This window comes from Piliocolobus tephrosceles, chromosome 12, assembly GCF_002776525.5.
Source record: "Piliocolobus tephrosceles isolate RC106 chromosome 12, ASM277652v3, whole genome shotgun sequence".
NCBI lineage: Eukaryota > Metazoa > Chordata > Mammalia > Primates > Cercopithecidae > Piliocolobus > Piliocolobus tephrosceles.
The window spans coordinates 16466320-16487027 of record NC_045445.1 but is presented as its reverse complement, the minus strand read 5'-3'; positions in this window follow the sequence as shown (position 1 = coordinate 16487027).

Genomic DNA, 20708 nt, shown 5'->3' with positions numbered 1-20708 from the left:
ACATGAAGTGAACTTAGTGTTGGGAGACGGAAGCTGGATGGCCCTCAGGGGCTGACCCGCAGGGTGCCAGATTTTGGGGTATAACAGAGAGAACTTGGCATGACTTATTACTCCAGGCTGTAGAATCCTGGAAAAGAGCTATCATGCAGCCTATGCCTGGTCGACTGGAGGACCACCTTAGTGGAAAGGGGACAGTGTAGGCCTCTGGCCTGCCATGTGAACAAGCATAATAATTGCTTTTGTTTAATGTGCAGATAGAATATTTGATCCATTTTAACCAGGCATTTGCATCTTGGTATCCTGTCTTAATTGCTAAAGTTTGTTTTAAGTCTTTAACTTCTATTATCCCCTAGTAAAATGAATGTATGGTTTTAGGAAATTACAAAAACCATTTGGGTCAGTTCATCCTTGCTCTTTAGTGGTCCACAGAACGTTGAACCAACTATGGCATGAAAGCTCTACATCGGGGGGCAACACTCCTGGTTGGCACTGGGATCTTTATTGGAATCTCCCTGAATTAAATGGTCCTAGTTTACTAATGCCCAGTCTGAGGAGAGTCAGGAGGGACAGAAGTACTTTTCTGAAGTAGAGAGCTGTCTTTGACTTGTCAAGTCCTCACAGGGTATAACAAGGCAAGCATTAAAAGCAATAGTTTGAGGCAAAATTGACTTGGTCGTGTTAATAACTAGATGGTCAGCAATAGAATGAGGAAAGAAGAAAGAGTAATAGAACAGATGAAAAGAGTTAAACTTTTCTTAGCTTTAGTTTGGTAGGGTTTCCCTCTGGGACTATGGCCCACAACTCTGGAGGGGGTGGCGCTTTCTTGACTCGGGTGTGATGAGTCCATCCTTTTTTGCTATACAAACAGCAGTTTTGGTGCTTAGCAGCACAAGGTAGGGTCCTTCCCAGGCTGGCTCGAGTTATTCTTTCTTCCGCCTTTCAATGAGAATGTGATCTTCAGGCTGGTGCTGGTTTACCGGAAATTCTAGGGGTGGTACACGTGCTAAAAGACTTTTAGTTTTTGAGAGAAAGGAAATTGGAAGATAAACTAAGTATATAATTTCTAAGAAATTGACCATTTGTTTTAAATGTGGGGACCTTGGCAGTGGACTTTATAGTCCTTAGTGCCTTTTTACTGAGAAATTTCCTTTAGCACCTATTTTTATTAGTTTTTAGACCAAAGAAAGCTAAACACTATTTTATATTTAATAATGCTTTTTGCATGATTTTTTTTTACCAGAAAAGCTAAATTTTATCTTTATATTAGTGTGTTATTAATGTTAAACCTAATTTTAATAAAACCTTGTAGACATATTTATCTAATTTTTAATGTTTGACTATAAGGTAAGATTTTATAGACTCTTTTTAACCTTTTATAATTTTTGCTAAAGAGCAGGTTGGTGCTTTAAGAAAAACCTGTTATGCTTTTACTTTAATGTTCAGTTCATAGAAAAACTGGATGATACTTCTTTAACTTTAGCTAATATGTTTACACACATAATTTTCTTTACAATTAATAATTTAAAATTTGCTTAAACCTTCAAAGCAACAATTTTTTGAACTTTTTAATGTAGGTAAAAATGTACATTTTTATGCCTCCTCATAATCCTCTTACTAAAGGTATATTTTACTTCTAAATTATACATTTTTTGCATAAATTCTTTTTTTAACACGTTTTTTATAACCTTTTTTTTTCTTTTCATGACTTTTGCAGGCAATTTTTCGACATGCCTTAATTTTCTGACTTATTACAAACATTTCTTTCTTTAAACAACCAGTTAATTTATTTCAGGACAAGAATTTACCATATAACACCACTTTTTTATATAAATTCTGCCTCCCCCTTTCTTTTTCCCTTTTTTTTTTTTTTTTTTTTTGAAGAGGATAACTGTTCTTTTCCAAAGTGAATCCTTTTTTATGTCTGTGGACTAGACTGCCTAAGGCCATAAGAATAGAAGTTATTATAATACATGTTACACTGTTAACTTTCAGCAAACTTTACTTTTGTTGAAAACCTTGTAAGTTTGGAATTTTAATTATCCTTTGCTATTAATAACACCTTGTTTTGTCCAAATTAGAATTGGTATAGATGGCTTTTTTTTTTTTTTTTTTTTTTTTTTTTTTTTACCTGGGAGGAACCATCGATTGTTCTGTCCTGAAGGGAGTTCCTCTTAGATCTGGTCAGACCTTCGTATGGTAATTAAGATTTAGATCTGCTGTTAGGAAATCTGCCGGGTTAAGGGAATTTTCAGTGGTTAATGTTAAATCATCTTTCTTCCTCTCTCTCTTTGACTTTGTCTCTCTCTCTTTGACTTTCCTTTTGCCTCGGTCTCTTTCCCTCTCTCTCTGCCTCTCTCTTTCTTTCTCTCTCTCTTTTTTTCTTTCTCTCTTTCTCTCCTTGACTACCTCTTTGTCTGTCTCTTCCTCTCTGTCTCTTACTCTCTCTTTTTGCCTCTTTTCCTCTCTGTCTCTTTCTTTTCTCTCTGCTGGTCTTTCCTTGCCTCTGCCAGCCGCTTATGCTGCTGTTCTCTCAACCACTGTGTGTTGGGGGCGGGGGGGTCTAAAACCAGCTGTAACCAAGTGTCTATGTACAGGATCTGGTCTGGGTGCCCTGACTTACTGGTTACCTTGTGCCATACCTTTGAAACAGGGGACCTGTCCAGGCTTCTTTCTAATGGCCAACCTACCTCTAATACTGCCAGTCTATCTTACACAAAGTTTTAAGTTTTTCTGGTGTCATAGTACTCCATAGTCTCCCTTAAATCCTTTTTTTGAAAATTTTCAACATAGTTCCTAGTGGGGTGGGCTTACTTTGTGCCTCACCCATGTTTACTCCAGACAAAACACCATGCTCACACCACACACACCACAAAACAAAGAACGGGTAAAAAGGGCACACACACACTTTTGCAGTTTGCACCAAACTAAAATCAAAACTAAAATCAGAGTATCCAGAAATCCAAGCCAGGTCAAAACTAAAACCGAAGTATCAAACAATCCAAATCAAGTCAAAAAACAAAAACCAAAGTGCCCGTACAGACACACGGTGGGTGATCAGGCCACGCTTCCACTCAAATGGAGTAGGCAAGTTCCCAAGACCAATCGTGTCATGCAATCCAAACCAACTTAAAACCAAAACCAAAATGCTGATAAAGGCACGCCGAGGGTGATCAGGCCACGCTTCCACTCAAATGGAGTAGGCAAGTTCCCAAGACCAAACCTGCCAAGCAATTCAAACCAAGTCAAAACCAAAACCAAAGTGCCGATAAAGGCACACCATGGGTGATCAGGCCACGCTTCCGCTCAAATGGAGTGGGCAAGTTCCCAAGACCGGTCCTGTCAAGCAATTCAAACCAAGTCAAATCCAAAACCAAAACCAAAGTGCCCATAAAGGCACGCCATGGGTGATCAGGCCACGCTTCCACTCAAACGGAGTGGGCAAGTTTCAAAGACTAGTCTTACCAAGTTTTAGATGTCCAGACTCCAAGTGCCCATTCCTTCCCGATGTTCAGCCACTGTGCTGATCCTCTACGGGGGCCTGCCACACACTGCTCTGGCGAGGTGTCCCACTGGGGCAAATGCCTACCCGGGAGCGCTCTCAGGATCTGCCTCAGTGGGGCTGGTGGGAGTTCCCCGCAGGGATATTCCACAGGGCAGGCTTAAGCCGCCTAAGGAGCTGCCTCAACCATGGCCAATCACCTCACTTCTCGGTCAGGGAACCGAGAAATGTAGCAGGATGAGCGGCAGACTAAACTCCTCAGACACCGAGTTAAAGAAGGAAGGGGTTTATTGGTGGTGGTGGGGGGAGGGGAGGCATTGGCAAGACTCCTGTCTCAAGAGCTTCCCGAGTGAGCAATTCCTGTCCCTTTTAAGGGCTCACAACTCTAAGGGGGTGCGCGTGAGAGGGTTGTGATTGATTGAGCAAGCAGGGGGTATGTGCCTGGGGGCTGCATGCACCGGTAATTAGATGGGAACAAAACAAGATAGGGATTTTCACAGTGCTTTTCTATACAATGCCTGTAATCTATAGATAACATAACTGATTAGGTCAGGGGTCGATCTTTAACTACCAGGCCCAGGGTGTGGCGCTGGGCTGTCTGCTTGTGGATTTCATTTCTGCCTTTTAGTTTTTACTTCTTCTTTCTTTGGAAGCAGAAATTGGGCATAAGACAATATGAGGGGTGGTCTCCTCCCTTAGCATAATATATAGAATATATAGCATATACTTGATTGACTCTTGATGACAAATGAATGAATAAATAAGAGAGGCGACAGATACATACAGAAGTAATTATGCCAGACAAAGTAAAACAAGTGGTATAATCTACGTATTGTGAGCACCAAGGGAAAGATGCAGTTAACTCCCCCTTAGGTGAAATTGGTCAAGAAAGGCTTCCGGTAGAAGACAACTTTTGAATTAGTAAGATAGCACAGACAACACAAATGTAAACACACACACACACACACAGTAGGGAGGGCACTCCAGGCTATAGTAGTAACATCACACAGGTTGTAGCAGTGTTAAGGTGCATGCCATGTTTTGGGAATGGTGAGAGTGCGGGGTGATTAGAAGAGCGTGGTGATGGATGGGGCTCAAAAAGAGGAGCAATGGCAAATCACAGAATGCTCCAAATGTCCTACTAAGATGATTGTGGACCACTGAAGGTTTAGAATGATAAGATTCAATCTACTAACCAAGGCTTTATTAAGCATCCGTTAAGTGCCTATATTGTATTGTAAGGAGGACATCCCTTTACATAATATGGTTTGGATTTGCAGATAACTGTCATTTCCTTTAGCAAGGGTTTCCTGCCCTAAGTCCATAGCACTCTATATTTACCTTATCATAACATTTATTACAGTGTAATGTAATTGCTTGTTTAGTTTTTACTTTTCTCCACTGGGCTGAGAGCTTACTGAGGGCTGGAACAGTATCTACCCTGTTCATCATTTAATTCCAGTACCCAGAACAGTCTCTGACATGTATAATAGTAGGTATTCAGTAAACACATGTTGAATAAACAAATAAATGAACAAGTAAATGAGTCATATGGTCAGTTTGATGTATCTACAAAATACAGAGGGACTCTTTATTGAACATTTCTACTGTAAGATGGAGAGAATTTATTTATGAGATTGGGGAGTCTGTGTCTGTTAAAGATAAAAGGTCCTGAGAAAGTACAGGTTTCTGTGCATCTGTGCAGTACTGGGAATTTAGTTACAAGTCAAGAATTTCTATGTATTTAGTGTTAGGATTTCTCCAGGATCCTTTTTTCTTTTGAGATAGAATCTTAGTCTGTCACCCAGGCTGGAGTGCAGTGGCATAATCATGGCTCACTGTAGCCTCAAACTCCCTCTGGGATTCTTTAAGTCACAGGGTGGGCAGAGGAGACTTTGGTGGATATGTGTTTATCTCTAAGATGGTGAGATGATGTCATGAGAACAAGATTTGCAGTCTTTCAGGAAGTTATTTTTTGAGGATAGTTTTTTTTGGCAAGTTACAAGGGACAATTCAATTGGACTAATATAACTTTGAAGTATGGTACATCAATGCAATCGTGACCTATGCAAAGTATAGGAGCCCCATAAATATTTGTAGAACCAGTGAATATTTGTTGAATGCCTATGTTAATGTATTGTGGCAGATTGTATTTTGCAGGATGGTCCCATCCACCTATTTATTGCATCATTTTGGCCATTGGAGAGGTACAGTCTCTGTTCTTTCATCTTGAAACTGAGTGAATCTTTGTAACTGCCTTCACCAGTAAAATACAGTAGAAATGAAGCTATGTGAATTCTGGCTAGGTCAGAAAAGATGACGATATGGCTTCTCTCTCTCTCTCTCTCTTCCTCTCTTTCAGAAGGATCATTTGTTGAACTCAGTCACTGTGCTGTGAAAAAAGCCAACATTTCCAATGAAGAGACCACATGGAGAAACATATAGAGAGGAACCAAGGCCCCTAGCTGATAGCCAGCATTAGCCATCAAGCATGTGAATGAATGAACCTTCAGATGATTCCTGCTCTCTGTCATTGAGTCTTCCACTTGTGACCCCAGACATGGTAGAGGAGATACAAGCCATCTTCACCATGCCTGTTTGGATTCCTGAGTCACAGAAGTTGTGAAAGATAAGTGATTATTGTTGCTTTAAGCCACTACGTTTTGTGGTAATTTGTTACTCAGTGATAGATAATGAATACACTTGTACTTGGTAGACTGGAGCAGTGACTTGTAATACATATATATTTAAATCATAGATTCATTAGAAAATTTGATGGAAACTGAAGTGACCTCCATGACCCCCACATTCTGGTGTTCATACCCATGTATAATCTCCTTCTCTTAGGTGTGGGCAGGACATTTGACTTGTTTATAACCAATAGAATATGGCAAAGGCTTTGAGCTGTCACTTCAGTGATTATGTTAGCTTATATAAGACTTTCTCTTGCTAGCAGACTCACTCTAGGGTCTTGCTTTCCTGGTTTGTTTTGATGAACCAAGCTGCCATGAATCTTACAACCACAAGGAAATGAATTCTGCCAACACCCAGAGTGAACTTGTAAGCAGACCCCAGTTGAGCCTGAAGATGAGAACAGAGGCCTAGCTCACACCTTGATGGCAACATCACAGAGAGCATTGCTAAGCCATGCATAGACTTACTGACCCACATCAACTGTGAGATAATAAATGTATGTGTTGTTTTAAGCCATTACATTCATGCTAATTTGTTATACAGCATAGAAAACTAATACAAAAGTGATGGATCCTCTCCAAGAAAAATGTAGAGACTCACACATACCTAGAAATCTTATGCAATATTTTTGGATGTTGATGGACCCCTGGTTTCCATGAATCGTGCCTAGTTTAAGAACCACTGCTCTAGAATGTTTGTCCTGCAGTAACATGCAGAAGAGTGCAATGCCTAGAAAATTTCCTTTGTGATGTTTTGTATTAAATATTTTATTTACCTGCTTAATTGTTCAATATCTTATCACTGAGTATTTTCCACTTGAAAACTGAATTTCTCTTCTGCATCTTTGGAGGTAGATCACTGGAAGAGCGTCATATTATTTTTCCAGTCATAGAAGTAATCCACTCTCAGTCACTTTCCCCACCTCCCACTCCTCTCTTTCAGGAGAAAAAACTAGGTGGAAGATCAGCAGACATCAGTAAACAGTAGACAAACAGGAACAGTAGATAGAGTGAGTTAATTATTGCATGGATACTAATGAGTTAATTATTGCATGGATACTAATGAACACAATTCAGTAAATGGTTTACATTTTTTTCTATTTTTCTTTGGAAAGTTAAACTTAAGATACAACAAAGTTATTTCTTTGATCATAATTGAAATGCAATGCAAATGAAAATCTTTCTTCCAACCTCACTATTAAAGCAAGTGTTTTCTTTACTGTCTTTTTTCATTAATAATTGCTGTGCTCTAATAAAATTAGAGGATGTGGAAAATAATACTTATTATGAATTCTTTAACACTGGCATGCAAACATCCTCATTAAAGCCAGTGATCTATGTTTTGTTGCTTGGATAAATGTCTGTATTCTTGCCTTTTATTCTTACAATCCATTTCTTTGCTGAGGAAGCACAATAAAGCTCTGACAGCGTCAACTCCCATTTTTGATGATACTTAAAGGAAGGACACATTTCTCTCTAAGGGCCAAATGGGATTGTAATGGGAGCTCCAAAGTAGTTAGAGGCATAGTACATAATGACTTTCTGCCTTCACATACCCTTCATTTATTTTGTGAGCATTAACTCAGGGAAGGTGACAAGCAAGTATCTATATGGCTCCCTGGAACCAGCTTCCACACTAGGAATATCTGACTTGTGGAGATATCCATGACTGCCCCACACATAGGGAAGGCAACTTGCATCTCAGCAAAGTGTGGATGGCATAGAAGGGTTCACTTGCTTGCTTGGTAAATGACAGTGACACAAGTCGCATGCAGGCATGCCAACTGACTTAATCTTTCTCTACTTTCCCAATCACAATTTGGCTTTGCCTATTTATTTTTGTAGATACCATTAAAAGGAATACCATAGCTGATGTTATATCAGACCCAATTACGCTAGTGAACTGCTTCTATTTTTTTTTTCTTTCATGCTGTGGCATTTCCTTTTCCCTGAAAACACTCTTTCACTCAGTCTAGCAATTAACTGCTTGAACAGTATAATAAGGAAGCAATTAAGAGGTGACAGAGAAAAATTAACACTCCATTTCACATTAAAGACTAAGTGAGTATCCTTGCCATTGTGAGTTAAATGTGTCTTTGAAAACCTGTAGTTTGGATGTATTTTCCTTTTGAATAAGGAGCCCAGCTCCATGTTTTTTGTCTAGCATCCCAATCTGAAAATGGATGATAACTAATTGGGTGCTGTCTGCTTAAACAGGTTATATTAATTGCAGTTTGTTCTCCTGTAAGTGTCAAGGAAAACAAAATCTTTGTAATGTGTAGGCATAATGTACGGCTGCCTTCATTTGAATATTCAGGCCATGTCCTAGTGCAAATAAAGCAAACTCCTAGATGCAATGTTGCCATGGCAGGCAACATTTGCATAATAAATAACAGCTATCATGAGACTTTCTTTATGAAGTTCTCTGTTGTGTTGTCAGCTGTAAGGGCCTCTACTACAGCAGCCAATATTGAGGAAGTAGAGTGTGTTTTGCTTGCAAATGCAACACCCCAACCCAAGTCACTGTCAAGAATACATTATTTTAGTGTTGCTGGCTAAATGAGATGGATTGTGTTAAGTACGTACATGGAATACATGGTGAACTATATCAACACACATCCACAGGATGACAAGACATTTGATTGGATTAAGTCAGGAACATATCAATAGCTTACTCTGCATGCCACGGTCTTTCAGCACAATAGTGGTATGTGCGATCTCATCCTCTGTCACTTAAGCCTGGGTCAAATGAGTTAGAAAATTCCTCTTATTTCTGGCTGTAGGGATTGGAATCTCATTTGTAGTGGAGTGGTTTTCAAAAGCTTTATCCTGTGAGGTTTATTCTCACAGTATCTTAAGGCTACTAGAACTTTTCTGATGATTATTTGGAGGCTTTCTTGAGGGCACTGGGTGAATTTACTTTTAGTTAGTATTAGCACAGGAGACTGGCAAAAAAGTCAGGTTATTTTCACATTGACTGTTATTTTTTTCTTTCCTTTCCTACTTTCAGAAACCCTTCTTCACTGTGTATTCTCTGGGTCTCAGAAGGATGGAAGTTTAACTGGGTGTAGGTGTGTGTGTGTGTATGTTCCCCAATCTTTAACTGCCGTTCATGGAATGAGATTAATAAGAGCCTTGACTTGCATGGATTTACACATCCTACATATTTCTTTGGCCCAGATGAGATGCTATAGTTTTATTCCTGATGGGGTTAAGAACATTCTCCCCAAAATATGGCATCTTGGCATTTTGAATATTTTAAGCTGAAGGAATTTGAGAAATGGCAGGTGCAATTAGGACTCTGACCTTCCCCTGAAGTAGGTCAGAAGACCCTCACATGATAAGTGCCTTTCTTATACCCGGAGGAAAGGAACGTATTTTTCTCCCAAGACAGAAGGAAACAGAAGAATTTGCATGAACAGGCCTTGTTAAGTTTTCCTAAGTTTAGTACTCTTAGCTCATACGTCTTTCTGTTGGATCACATTTTTCCATGACTCTATACTGTTCATCAAACCCAGCATAAAAATGCTCAAGTTTAACTTTTTCCTTAGGTCTTTATTTCCTTATGAAAGTTCTTAATTAGGTAAAACTTATATTAAACATATTTGTGTGCCCTTCTCTTGCTACTCAGCCTTTTGTTACAGTGACCCAGCCAAGAACCAAAAAGAGTGGGATTGGATTTTTCTTCCCCTACATTCCCATGGAAAGAAATCGCAGCCACCACTATCACTTTTGCTACTACTTATTGTGCACCTACTAGGCACCTGACACTGTGTTTAAATGATTTTATGTACTTTATCTCATTTAACCCTTACAATTCTTAGTTTTTATTTTAAGCCTGAGAAAACTAAGGTTCAAGGTCCTTCAGTAACTTAGTAAGGGTTGGAAAGCTTGGTGGAGCCAGGATTTGATTGTTGTGCTATTTCACTGCAAATCTTGTGCTCTTTTTCACCACACTTAGTGCTCGTGCCCCAAGGGTAGGATTTTAAGAACCAAGTATTAATGAAACTGTCTTTAAACAATGCTATTTTAATGACTGCAAGAAGCACCGTACTTTTTTCTCCCCTCAAGCCAGTGAAAACAGCAATATTCATGACTATAAAAGAAAGGTGCAACAAATCTGGAGCTGATTCTCACCTCTTTATAGCCTGACTTATAAGGGCAAATAAGTTAGAAAGAAGCCTGCTCTAGATGGAGACATAATAGGTTGTCTTTTATTTCCTCCAGAAAAGAGAAAAAAGCAACAGCAAAACTTCAACAACTCATTTTCAACTTTTAAGAGCTCAGGAAGGTAGTCTAAGCTATTAACGATTATTTATTATCTTTTAAAAAACATTTTATCACCTTAAAATTTCCTTGCTCATATGATAACTTGCTGTTTAGGTGTCTTTATAGAGCAATTTTTTTCGCCAAATTAGACGTCTTAAAATAATGACTATAATGGAAACTGGGCGTGAGTTGGCTACAGCATTAGCTAAAGAGCACTATTATAATATGCTGTATTATAGAAAATAAACACTTGGGTACTTCAACTTTTAAAATGAAATCCTTAAAAGCAAGGCGTCTCTGTGGCAAATGCAGTAATAATATTTAATAATTATGGAAAGAGTGGTGAAAATGGCAAAAATGACCAAGCGTTTGGAGAACCCGAAAAGGTTATGTAGTTAAGATCTGTCCTTCTTCCAGAAGGATTTAAGTACGAAAAATAATTTCCTGCAGCTTAGTTTTCTTTACCTTCTTTGTAGTTCTCATTATTTCTGATCTGCTGTCTTGTGAACCACGGGTTGGGAGGCAAGGTTATACTTCTTTTTGATATTTCTCTTAAATGAACATGTCCTTCAAGTTACATCATTGCCTATTAATCAAGTCATTCTTGGATTATTCGAGTTTCTCTACTCTGCCCATCGATGGAGTTATATTACCAAAGAGCCTGACTTTTCTTTTACTCTTGAAAGTAAATCTTTGCAAAAATAAAATCACTATTCTTTTTTCATTGCTCTGACAACAGGTCAGTTTTTTTTTTTTTTTTTTTGTTTTGGTGTGAGGCAGTAACAGATTCACTTAATTATTAGTATGTACCTGTGCTCTTTTACCGTTAGTGGACTGCGAAGCATTTTCTCAAGTCTACATAATGCCTACATTCTGGGCTCTCTCACAACCACTTCTCAATAAATTCTTCAAAAAAGTAATTACAGTAATACTCATTTGGTACACTGCTACCTTATAAGGAACTTGCACAGAGAAGTTCTTCATCTGTTCACCAAGAGGATAAGTGGAAGTAGGGAGGATGAAAGAGAAAGTTTATGTAACATATTTCAAGTAACCTCACTCATGTCAGAGACCCAAGTGCTGTGTGTATATGGATCTTTAAAAGTATGTACGTAATTACTTTCCTTCAGCAAGCATGGGAATTGTGCAAAATTTTCAAAGGAGAGAAAGGCCAGGATTCTGTGACAAGGTTGCCTCCATGAATTCCAAAAGATGGGAGCTGATGGGACATGACTCTTTGTGTATCCTAATGCTCTCTAAATGGGAGAGACTTTCTTTTTGGTATCTGTTCCTGTTTACTCTCCAATCTGCTGCTCATGGCAATACAGACAGCTCCCGAGTCTCTCAGTCCTTTTAACCTTCTCTGCCTGACTCTGGAGATACCAGGCTTTCTAAAGTTCATCACATCCATCACCCCAGAAACAGAAATAATAGGTTCTCCAAGAAATTCTGTCCACCAGCATCTCTAAATGTTTCTTAATTTGTCAAAAACATTGCAGCCAATGCACTAAGGCAATCATTTACCACGGCATTTTTTGCTAAACAGGTCCATTGCTGCTACCTAAGACATAAAAACAGAGTTCCCAAACGTTTCCAGAATGAAGTTCTCTTTTTAGAAATGCCAGGTGATCTGGAGATTGATAAAGTACAAAACAACCAAACACAACCACAAATCAAGAGTGTTTTTAGCTGGAATTTTGTTTTATGACTTGCAAAGGGATAGACATTGATTTGAGAAATGAAAAACAGTGGCAAATAGCGATGCATATGTCTGTGAGACACATTATATATATATGTCTGCATATAACGCATGATGAGTATTTCTTCCAAAGTCCCTGGTCCTTAGGCTCAGGATCATTAGATTACAGGAGTTTTCCTCTTTAGTAGAAAACTGGGAGGCGCTCTTATCCTTTTGTTCTCCTGAATGCCACTCACCTCTAGTGGTCAATATCCCTTGTGTCTCTCCAGCCGTTTACAGAAAAAAAAAACTGTACTTCAGGGCATGGTGACCGTTGTCAAACCCAAATATAATATAGATGGATACATTTGTAATTTACCAATCTGTGATATTAGAGTCCAATTTTCTATGGCTGGATTTAAAAAAAATTGACTTCTCATTTTCTATTTTCCATTTTCCTCAGCTACGAGTAGAAAGAAGAAGTCAGATCCTTTCTACTGACTTTCTCCATAGTCATCTACCTGCCTTACTTACTTAACCCACCTCCCTCTGTACCCTGCATCCCGCACCCATGCTGGTAACTTTCTTTCCTAAATCCCACACTCTTCAGCTTGTGCCCAGCCTGTGACAAGTTCCATGACCTTTTTTACCCCATGACTTTCCAGACAGAGCTTAATCCTTTCAGACACTCCTCTTTCTTAATCAGATACCTTAAAAAGTGCCTCTCGGCACCACTGTACTCCAGCCTGGGCAACAAGAGTGAAACTCTGGCAAAAAAAAAGAAAGAAAAAAAAAAAAACGAAGAAAGAAAGTGCCTCTCACTCATTGTACTGGAAACATCTGTTCAGTCCCCGTGGGATGAGGGTGAGAGGGCAATATAAGGCAGAGGAAAAAGCCTTCATACTTCTACCCTAGAGCCATCTTTCTGACCCTCTGATGTCTGCTTCCCCTTTGTTCTCTTTCTTGCCACTCAAATTCTATCTCATTAAAGATGAATGTTTCCATGTGCCCACATTTACATATAACATCTATAAGACAACTTTCGTTGTCTACTAGAAAAATGGAGGATAATTACTTTTCACATATAATTGAAAATTGGGGTTGTTCATCACACACATGAAAACCTCAATCGATTATTTGTAATTTGTCTTTGGTCCTCACATCATCACCTTGCTGAAGCCCTGCATTGAATGTGAACATCACTTACCTTGTCAAATAACTTTCGGGTGATGTTTTTGTATTCATTACGTAATCACTGGGACCAGTATAGAATATTTAGCTTTCTAATTCTGATGCTTCCAGTAAAGCCTCATAGGGAGCTAAAACAGAATTAAAAACACAAGTAGTAAAGACCTCAGATAGAAAGGCAAAAAGCCAAGGGGAAAACCAGAGTTAACTGGCCTCTGTGCCCTTGCTGAATCCTATGTTGTGTTATCACAGAGCTTGAGAATATCTTTGCATTTTAGAGCTGGGTGAAACTGAGATCATATAGTCTCACATTCTAATTTTGCAAGTGGAGAAACTTAGGCCTGGAGAGAGAAAACTCACCTCAAGTCATATGTTAGTCAGTAGCAAAAGGAGGATGTAATTCCCAGATATCAGTCTCTGGACTATAAGGATGTAGGGGCCTTTCCGCTACTGTCATGAAAATGTAGGAAACAAGGTACTAAATATAGCTAAAAATTAACACTAGAGATGTGGGTAAAATTACACAATTAATTTCAACACTCTTATTGTCCCAACACAGCAAAAATAAAGAACGCAGAAGGAAAAAATATACATAGCAGATTTGTTACTTACAGCCACTAATACTTGCTTCTATACAAAAGTGTTTCTTTAGATTTGTAACCCCAGATCTAATCCAGAAGCACAGCATGTGTCAGTTTGCACTGCTTCATGTGACATAAAGCTTCTTAATATAACCTGAGCCAGAGTGACATTTCTCTTGCTCTGTACTGCAGTAGAAAGAAATAACGATTCTTTCTCAAGTGGGTAATTATCTCTGTCAGTTGATATTGTTTTGCTATTTGCAGGTAGAAATGAAAAGTAGGTATGTTCTTGAGAGTGCATCTTTAAGACAAATACCAAGATAAGAAACTTGTGGGAAATCTATTTGATAGGGTCACAGGAGTTCAGGCAACATAAAATGAAAGAAAATACTATGTTTAACGAAAGAGGTAGGTTTACATTGAGAAGCAGTCTAATTGGATGGCAAAGAATAAAAAACTTATATAGGAAACAACCTTAATAAAGGGAGATTGTAATTGTAAGCTAAGAAGAGCTAGTTGAAAGTAAAGGGCAAATGTCTAAGCCTTCCTTACAAAGATATACATAAGGAAGTTACTGGAACATAGAAAAATAAATGGTTTGACAGGAAAAAAAAGTCATTAACATTAATATCACACACTTACTTATAGTGTAAACATTACTTTAAGCACTTTATGTGTCTTAAGTCTTTTATTCATCACAACTACAGCATGAGGAAGCTACCATTTTTTTTTTTCTCGAGACGGAGTCTTGCTCTGTCGCACAGGCTGGAGTGCTGCAGTGGCGTAATCTCGGCTCACTGCAACCTCCGCCTCCCGGGTTCGAGCGATTCTCCTGCCTCAGCCTCCTGAGTAACTGGGATTACAGGCATGTGCTACCATGCTCAGCTAATTTTTTGTATTTTTAGTAGAGACAGAGTTTCAGTGTTAGCCAGGATAGTCTCGATCTCCTGACCTCGTGATCTGCTCACCTCAGCCTCCCAAAGTGCTGGGATTACAGGCATGAGCCACCACGCCCGGCCAAGGCAGCTACTATTATACTAATTTTACAGATGAGGAAGCTGAAGCCTGAGAGGTTAGGCTTCTTAGTTTGGAGGGCTGCTGTAACAAAGTACCACAAACTGGGTGGGCTACACAATGGGAATTTATTGCCTCACAGCCTTTCAGTCTAAAAGTCTGTGATCAAGGGACTGGCAGAGTAGGTTTCTCCACAAAATTGTGAGGAAAGGATCTGTTTCAAGCCTGCATCCTTGGCTTGTAGATAGCCATCTTTTTTCTATATCTCTTCACATTGTCTTCCTTCCATGCATATCTGTCTCTGTCCCTAAATTTCTCCTTTTTATGAGGATATCAGTCATATTGGATTAGAGCTCACTGTAACTTTAACCTGATTATCTCTGTAAATATCCCATCTCCAAATAAAGTCACACTTCAAGGTACTGGGAGTTAGGATTTCAAAATATGAATTGGGAAGTGGGTGCAACTCAACCCATAACACTGAGTCATGGGTCCAAAGTCACTAGTAAGAGGAGAAGCTGCAATTCGAAACCAGGCAGTCTGCTCCAAACCAGTACTTTACAGCATCACACAATTTTGACATCAATATCAATATCAGTTTTATGCCAAGTGGAAAAAAAATCTTGAGAAATCTGTGAGGTCTGATGATGTAAACATGTTTCCTTTTAATCCACAAGTGACTTAAGTAAGATTGAAACAAGGCAATGGTCATGCCTAGAACAATACCTGATGAAAATTATCACCTGGGAGTCAAGAGTGAGACTGACTTTGCTTCCCTGATTGATCTCCCATTATCTACTACACAAAGTTGTCATTCTAATCATAATAATTGCCTCGCCCTGAACACTTTTACCAGCACTTTTCCATTTTTTCCTAGCCCATTTGTGATGCTGTAACAAAATACTCCAGACTGGGCAATTTATGAACAAGAGAAATGTATTCTTTGCCAGATCTAGAGTCTGGAAAGTCCAAGATCAAGGGGCCAACAGGTTTGTTGTCTGATGAGGACCCCATCTCTGTTTCTAAGATGATGACTTGAATACTTCATCCTCAAACGCTGTGTTCTCACATGGTAGAAGGAACAGAAAGGCAAGAGGGGACAAATGCTGTGACTTCACATAGCAGAAAAACAGAAGGGCAAAATAGAACTAGTTAGTTCCCTGTAGCCCTTTTATAAGATCACTAAACCTATTCATGAGGGCTCTGCCTTCATGACTAAATTACCTCATAAAGGCTCCACTTTTTAATACTATGACATTGGGGTTTAAGGTTCAACATGTAAATTTTGGAGGGATGCATACATTCAAACCACAGCACACCTCTAGGTTTTTACCTCTGCTGTTCTTTCTATTTTGAACGCTTTCAACATCCACTGGTGAACTTTTTGGATCCTTTGGAGCCTATCTCAAACCTCATTTATCTCTTGGGATTCCCAACCATATGTGATCCTTCCCTCTTTTGAACTCAGAAAGCTATCGTAGCACTTCATATCATATAATGCTTCTTTTTTTTTTTTTTTTGAGACGGAGTCTCGCTCTGTCGCCCAGGCTGGAGTGCAGTGGCCAGATCTCAGCTCACTGCAAGCTCCGCCTCCCAGGTTTACGCCATTCTCCTGCCTCAGCCTCCCGAGTAGCTGGGACTACAGGCGCCCGCCACTTCGCCCGGCTAGTTTTTTGTATTTTTTTAGTAGAGACGGGGTTTCACCGTGTTAGCCAGGATGGTCTCGATCTCCTGACCTCGTGATCCGCCCGTCTCGGCCTCCCAAAGTGCTGGGATTACAGGCTTGAGCCACCGCGCCCGGCATAATGCTTCTTAAGACACTTACTTTTATGAACTGAATGTTCATGTCTCCCTAAAATTCATATGTTGAAATCCTACAACATGATGGTATCTAGAAGTGGGGCCTTTGAGAGATATTAAGTAGTGAGGATGAAGCCCTCATGAATGAGATTATAAGAAGAGATATGGGAGCTTGCTGTCACTCTTTGCTTTCCATCATGTGAGGACACAGCAAGAAGATAGTCAGATATGAACTTGGAAGGCTCTCACCAGACACCAAATCTGCCAGGACCTTGATCTTGGACTCCTCAGCCTCCAGAACTGTGAGAAATAAATACTGATGTTTTAGCCACCCATTCTATGGTATTTTTGTTATAGCAGCCTGAGCTGAATAAGGCACTTAACATATCTGTGCATCTTAACCTTTTAATCTTGCCTTCATTCCATCCACACATTCCTACCATAACACCTTTCATCACCCCTGGTGATTCTGATGTGAAGATGAAAGGTCTGTGCCCCTCTAAACAGTATGTTAAAATTGTCATGTATAAATGACACTGGAAGGGTAAACAGTATCATTTCAAAGTCCCTATCCTAAACTAAATATCCCTCATTATCATGTGGCTCGATTATTTCAAATAGTGCACATTATAAACTTGAAATATTTTTCTTTTTCTTTTTTTTTTTTTTTTTTTTTTTTGAGTCGGAGTCTTGCTCTTTCGCCCGGGCTGGAGTGCGGTGGCCAGATCTCAGCTCACTGCAAGCTCCTCCTCCTGGGTTTACGCCATTCTCCTGCCTCAGCCTCCCGAGTAGCTGGGACTACAGGCGCCCGCCACCTCGCCCGGCTAGTTTTTTGTATTTTTAGTAGAGACGGGGTTTCACCGTGTTAGCCAGGATGGTCTCGATCTCCTGACCTCGTGATCCGCCCATCTCGGCCTCCCAAAGTGCTGGGATTACAGGCTTGAGCCACCACGCCCGGCCAAAATATTTTTCTTTGTAACAATAACAAATGGCATCAGCAATGAACTCCTTCATTCCAAATATCCTAAAAGCCTTTCTTGGGAGGAGGATATCTTCTGGTTGATAAGCCCTGTAAACTTTGAATTATCTCTTCACTTGATTTATTCACCATCAGTCTTGGAGCTCCTTGAGAGAATAATATTGCCCCCCCCCCCCTTTTTTTAAGCATTTATGTCACTTACAGTTACCAGCATAGGGTCTTGCACATAATAAGTATTGAAGAAATGTTGGTTAAACATTTGACACACCATCCTTAGATTTCCTGATGAGGAGCTATAATTTTTACAGTTCCTCATCAAGAAATCTAAGGATGATGTGTCAAAAAATCCCTAATGTATTATTTCCTATAAATAGAATGGTTTAAATTCGCAGTGGCATGCATTGACACTTCCCTGAGGCAAAACTTACAACTCCACATGTTCACGCTTGCTTAAATAACTGAGGTTAAAAACTGAATGAAGCTACTCTGGTGGGTGAGGCAGGAGAAAAGCTTGAACCTGGGAGGCAGAGGTTGCAGTGAGCTGAGATCACGCCATTGCACTCCAGCCTGGGTGACAGAGCAAGGCTCCATCTCAAAAACAAACACGCGAACAAACAAAACAAAGAAACTGGAACAAGGCATGAACCAAAATAACAACTTGTGTTTGAATTCATGAGTCAGGTCTAGCCTAGTCATTTAAGTCATATATTGCAATGTCTTCCAGAGGAATGGTCAGGACTGGTTGTGTTTAACTACAAGTACATGGAACATGGTCAAACCAATACATTCATCTGTTGATTGAGTCAATGGTTGATTGATTCTTAGGCAGCTGTCAGTATGTCGGGGATAAAGGTGGGGTTATGGGAGGACTATTAGAGTGACCTGTGGAGCATTGCAAGTTAAACCCACATCCAGATGTGTTCTACTCCTTGAGAGCATGCCATACTGCAGGATGAGAATGCCCTAGAGAAGTATATCAGAATTCTGAGAGCAGGAGCTAGGGTTTCATAGCCCAGATGAAAAGGTTGAAAAAGTTTCCCATGGATTCTGATACCATCCTCACTGCATGCTTCCTGTTGAGGACCACTGTTGTAAGACAAGCTGAGGAGTGAATGCTGTACCAATGGATTGTTTACCCAGACTCTACAAGGATTAGGCTGTTGTTTGTTTTGGCCCACCCATACATATGATCTGGGCCACAAACAGGGGAGCTGCATATGTTTGTGCAGGTACTCACTGCACAAGGACTTCAGGTGAAGGTGGTGAATGGGGGCTGAAATTCAGTCCATGCTCTACACTGTTTATTCTACATTGTGTCTAGATCTCTATATCTTTAGACCTAATGGTGGTCTAACTCACTTCCAAGAGGAAGTATTTAGGTTCTGGTGTTTATTTATTTGTTTATTCATTCATAATTTTTATATCTCTAGAGGTTGTGTGAAGTCTAAATACTTTTTTTATAGCATCTTGAAATTCCTAATAAAGAGCATATATGCAGTGAATCAGAATGCTCATTTAATTATATATCAGACTCTGTATTGAATATTGAGGGTAAGATGCAGTCCCAGCTCTCAAGGAACTTCTAAACCAATGAAGAAAGCAGAGAAATAATCACACCACGGTAGGAAGTGTAACAAGTGCCAAGACAAAGAGCTAACATGGAGGTTTTGAGAGCATCAAGGAAGAGCCCCAACCCTGTCTGTTTCTGGTGTGTATGGCATGCATATATGCATGCTGGGGAAAGGACTGTGAGGCTTCCCTGATGGAAGGGGAGGATTGAGTTGAGTCTTGAAGGAGGAGGAGGAGTTCAAGTAACCCTTCAAATATAAAAGTAAGGTGGAGAGGAGCCTTCCAAGCCGGAGAGATCTACAATTGGCCTTCCATATCCATGGGTATGAGTACTTCAACCATGGATCAAAAATACCTGAAGCTGACGCGGTGCCTTGCACCTGTAGTCCCAACTACTTAGAGGCTGAAGAGAGAGGATCACTTGAGTTTGAGGCTGCAGTGACCTATGATTGTGCCACTGTACTCCAGCCAAGGCAATAGAGAGAGATCCTGTATCTAAAAAAGTATATTTATATATGTACATATATATTAAAAATAACAATACAACAATAAAATACAAATAAAAATATAGCCTAAAGCATTCACACTGTACTAGACATAAGTAATCTATAAATGATTTATGTATATGGGAGGTAATGTATAGGTTATATACAAATACTACACCATTTTATATAAGGTACTTGAGCATTTGTGGATTTTGGTATCTGAGGAGGGGTCCTAGAACCAATCGCCCACAAATACCAAGGGATGAATATATCTGAAAACAGAAAGACCTTACAGAATCTAAAGAGTGTATGTGTGTGCATGTGCATGCATATGTGTGTGCATTGGAAGGGGGTTGTTGGGGATTGCTGATGAGAGTCAAACCTGAAGAAATTTGCGAGGGTGTGAAGGGATAGGGAACTACGGCAGGGTTATAAGCAGGGGGAAGAGGGAACTTTGCTACTGCTTCTCTGTGGGTGGTGGATTAGAGAGAAGAGAAGTCTGAAGGTAAGGAGATGGGTTAGAGGGTTGTAAGAGTAATCCAGGTGACAGCCAATGAAAGCTTCCATTAGAGCAGGGGTCAGCAAACTCCAGCCCGTGGGCTAAATCTGGCCCACCATCTGATTTTGTAAATAAGGTTTTATTGGAACACAGCCATTCCCATTCATTTATGCATTATCAATGGTAGCTTTTGCTTTACAATAGCAGAGTTGAGTAGTTGTCACAGAGACCATATGGCCCACATAATCTAAAATATTTACTACCTGGGGCTTTACAGGAAAAATCGGCCCACCTCTAAAACAGAGCAATTATTAGGAATAAAGTGAAGTAGATGATTCTAGGCATATAACAGATGGACTATTTTCCTTGTATTTATTCACTTCTTATTTATTAAAATTTTCAAATGCAGAAAAAGAGCGAGAATAGTATAGTGAGTATCCATCATCTAAATTTA